This window comes from Danio rerio, chromosome 16 (genome assembly GCF_049306965.1).
Source record: "Danio rerio strain Tuebingen ecotype United States chromosome 16, GRCz12tu, whole genome shotgun sequence".
In the NCBI taxonomy this organism is placed as follows: Eukaryota; Metazoa; Chordata; class Actinopteri; order Cypriniformes; family Danionidae; genus Danio; species Danio rerio.
This window is the reverse complement of record NC_133191.1, coordinates 4132418-4137500: the sequence shown is the minus strand read 5'-3', so window position 1 is coordinate 4137500 and position 5083 is coordinate 4132418.

Below are 5083 nucleotides of genomic sequence, written 5' to 3'. Positions count from 1 at the left end.
GTATGCTACAGAATATTGGCGCTGGCCTGTAGACCTTGAAACTAGAAGTACTTTGAAATAAAACCGTGCTGTAGTAACACCACTGGTGATAGTCAAGGCTGAGTAAGACTATTTTCTGCAACTGCGGCAAGATCACAGACACAAGGTCAGCATCATAAACGTTATACGCTAACTGGCCACTTTATTAGGTACACCTATCCAACTGCTCGTTGACGCAATTTTCTAATCAGCCAATCACATGGCAGCAACTCAATGCAATTGGGCATTTAAAAATGACTTTGAACGTGGCATGGTTGGTGGTGCCAGATGGGCTGGTCTGAGTATTTCAGAAACTGCTGATCTACTGGCATTTTCACGCACAACAATCTCTATATATAAATATTCATTAAGTGGCGGTTCTGTGGGCGCAAATGCCTTGTTGATGTCAGGGTAACTCAAATAACCACTCGCTACAACCGAGGTGCGCAGAAGAGCATCTCTGAATGCACAACATTGAACCTTGAGGCAGATGGGCTACAGCAGCAGAAAACCACACCGTGTGTCACTCCTCCCTGCTGAAAAATCCAGCTTAAACCAGCCTAGGGTGGTTGGCTGGTTTTAGCTGGTTGACCAGCCTGGTTTTAGAGGGGTTTTGGACATTTCCATGCTGGTTTCCAGCCATATCCAACCTGGTCTTAGCTGGTCAGGCTGGAAAATGACCAGCTAAATCCAGCTTGACCAGGCTGGCTAGGCTAGTCAAGCTGGTGTTAGCAGGATAGTAACCCCCACCCCCCCCCCCCTCCCACAATCAACAAAACATTTCTAGGTGGTTTTCCATGACAACACAAAATAACACAAGCTGATGTTGCTGAGTCTGACAGAAACAATGAGTCAGAGAGCAGCATTGTACAGAAGCACAATAGTACCTCCATCCTCGTGTCCTCAACTGCATGTTAGTGCACAATAAACACAAAGGTCTCTAACAACAGGCCTCCTTTTAGGCTTTGAGACAGTGACCCTCGATGGTACATTCACACTCAGGCAATTATGATGAATAACAAAAAGTGCAAACAATATACACCTCGTCCGTCAGTTTAAGCTGATCACACTGAATGCATCGTCGGGAATAACACAAAACCTTGCTACACAATATCTTTCTTTCTTTTTTTTTTTTGGAGTGAATGGGCTAATAGTGGCAAATTCGATAGTCCAGGCTTTTCAAACTCCTGGAAATTTGTTTATCATTGATTCATCATCCGCCTTCCCTGCTGTGATCCAGATTTCTTTATCGATTCGGATGCAGGCTGCGCAGTCTAGCAGCACTGTATTCTTTTACTCCAGTCATTAGACATCGATCCGGCCAAACTTTTCATTTTCCAGTCAGATGAATTCAGTGGGGCGGAGAGACGCCTTTCATCCCCGGAGTCGCAAAGGAGCTCTAATTTTCAGAGACATGCTGCAACAAGCTGTGCGTTTAGATGCAATTAAACGATTCAGCCTTCATAATCTCAAAATCGATAAGTCATATGCTGCAAACCAAGCCTTGACGCCCTCTTTTGGATTGGATATTAGGCTGGAAAACTCAAATGAATCTTTTTAAGCTGTTATTAAAATTACAGCTTCTGACATTCACCTGTCAACACTGTTCATTGTTCGGTGCCTCAAAACGCTGGCCTATATTTTGGTTTTTAAATTTACAAATAACTTTGAATGACATGTACGGCATTTTTAAAGCAGTTGCTTTTTTAATGTACCGAATGTTTTTTTACTATTATAAACATATAAACAATGAGTTTTAATAACTCATTTCCAATAACTGATTTCTTTTAGTTTAAAAATATCACTTTTATTGTCACATCATCAGCAACATGTGTGCTATGATGAGTGAAAAGCTTAGGTGCTGGCTCTAGACAGTGCAAAATACACATAGTGCAAATACAAGGACAGTGCAAAATACAGACAGTTAAAATACAACGACAGTGCAAAATACAGACAGTTAAAATACAACGACAGTGCAAAATACAACCACAGTGCAAAATACAGACATTTAAAATACAACGACGGTGCGAAATACAGACAGTTAAAATAAAACGACGGTGCGAAATACAACGACAGGGCGAAATACAGACAGTGAAAATACAACGACAGTGCGAAATACAGACAGTGAAAATACAACGACATTGCGAAATACAGACAGTAAAAATACAACGACAGTGCGAAATACAGACAGTAAAAATACAACGACAGTGCAAAATACAGACAGTGGAAATACAACGACAGTGCGAAATACAACGACAGTGCGAAATACAGACAGTGAAAATACAACGACAGTGCGAAATACAGACAGTGAAAATACAACGACAGTGCGAAATACAGACAGTAAAAATACGACATTGCGAAATACAGACAGTGAAAATACAACGACAGTATGAATGCAAAATACAGACAGTGAAATTACAACAACAGTGCAAAGTACAGACAGTAGAAATACAGTGAAAATACAACAACAGTGCGAAATACAGACAGTAAAAATACAACGACAGTGCGAAATACAGACAGTAAAAATACAACAACAGTGCGAAATACAGACAGTAAAAATACAACTACAGTGCGAAATTCAGTGAAAATACAACAACAGTGCAAAATACAGACAGTAAAAATACAACAGTGCGAAATACAGACAGTAAAAATACAATGACAGTGCGAAATACAGACAGTAAAAATACAACTACAGTGTGAAATACAGTGAAAATACAACAAGTGCAAAATACAGACAGTAAAAATACAGCAACAGTGCAAAATAAAGACAGTAAAAATACAACAACAGTGCGAAATACAGAAAGTAAAAATACAACGACAGTGCGAAATACAGACAGTAAAAATACAACGACAGTGCAAAATACAGACAGTAAAAATACAACGACAGTGCGAAATACAGACAGTTAAAATACAACAACAGTGCAAAATACAGACAGTAAAAATACAACAACAGTGCAAAATACAGACAGTAAAAATACAACGACAGTGCGAAATACAGACAGTGGAAATACAACGACAGTGCAAAATACAGACAGTGAAAATACAACGACAGTGCAAAATACAGACAGTGAAAATACAACGACAGTGCAAAATACAGACAGTAAAAATACAACAACAGTGCAAAATACAGACAGTAAAAATACAACGACAGTGCGAAATACAGACAGTGGAAATACAACGACAGTGCAAAATACAGACAGTGAAAATACAACGACAGTGCAAAATACAGACAGTTAAAATACAACGACAGTGCAAAATACAGACAGTGAAAATACAACGACAGTGCAAAATACAGACAGTAAAAATACAACGACAGTGCAAAATACAGACAGTGGAAATACAACGACAGTGCGAAATACAACGACAGTGCGAAATACAGACAGTGAAAATACAACGACAGTGCGAAATACAGACAGTGAAAATACAACGACAGTGCGAAATACAGACAGTAAAAATACGACATTGCGAAATACAGACAGTGAAAATACAACGACAGTATGAATGCAAAATACAGACAGTGAAATTACAACAACAGTGCAAAGTACAGACAGTAGAAATACAGTGAAAATACAACAACAGTGCGAAATACAGACAGTAAAAATACAACAACAGTGCGAAATACAGACAGTAAAAATACAACTACAGTGCGAAATTCAGTGAAAATACAACAACAGTGCAAAATACAGACAGTAAAAATACAACAGTGCGAAATACAGACAGTAAAAATACAATGACAGTGCGAAATACAGACAGTAAAAATACAACTACAGTGTGAAATACAGTGAAAATACAACAAGTGCAAAATACAGACAGTAAAAATACAGCAACAGTGCAAAATAAAGACAGTAAAAATACAACAACAGTGCGAAATACAGAAAGTAAAAATACAACGACAGTGCGAAATACAGACAGTAAAAATACAACGACAGTGCAAAATACAGACAGTAAAAATACAACGACAGTGCGAAATACAGACAGTTAAAATACAACAACAGTGCAAAATACAGACAGTAAAAATACAACAACAGTGCAAAATACAGACAGTAAAAATACAACGACAGTGCGAAATACAGACAGTGGAAATACAACGACAGTGCAAAATACAGACAGTGAAAATACAACGACAGTGCAAAATACAGACAGTTAAAATACAACGACAGTGCGAAATACAGACAGTGAAAATACAACGACAGTGCAAAATACAGACAGTAAAAATTCAACAACAGTGCGAAATACAGACAGTGAAAATACAACGACAGTGCGAAATACAGACAGTAAAAATACAACAACATTGCAAAATACAGACAGTGAAAATTCAACGACAGTGCGAAATACAGACAGTGAAAATACAACGACAGTGCGAAATACAGACAGTAAAAATACAACAACATTGCAAAATACAGACAGTGAAAATTCAACGACAGTGCGAAATACAGACAGTAAAAATACAACAACAGTGCGAAATACAGACAGTAAAAATACAACTACAGTGCGAAATTCAGTGAAAATACAACAACAGTGCAAAATACAGACAGTAAAAATACAACAGTGCGAAATACAGACAGTAAAAATACAATGACAGTGCGAAATACAGACAGTAAAAATACAACTACAGTGTGAAATACAGTGAAAATACAACAAGTGCAAAATACAGACAGTAAAAATACAGCAACAGTGCAAAATAAAGACAGTAAAAATACAACAACAGTGCGAAATACAGAAAGTAAAAATACAACGACAGTGCGAAATACAGACAGTAAAAATACAACGACAGTGCAAAATACAGACAGTAAAAATACAACGACAGTGCGAAATACAGACAGTTAAAATACAACAACAGTGCAAAATACAGACAGTAAAAATACAACAACAGTGCAAAATACAGACAGTAAAAATACAACGACAGTGCGAAATACAGACAGTGGAAATACAACGACAGTGCAAAATACAGACAGTGAAAATACAACGACAGTGCAAAATACAGACAGTGAAAATACAACGACAGTGCAAAATACAGACAGTAAAAATACAACAACAGTGCAAAATACAGACAGTAAAAATACAA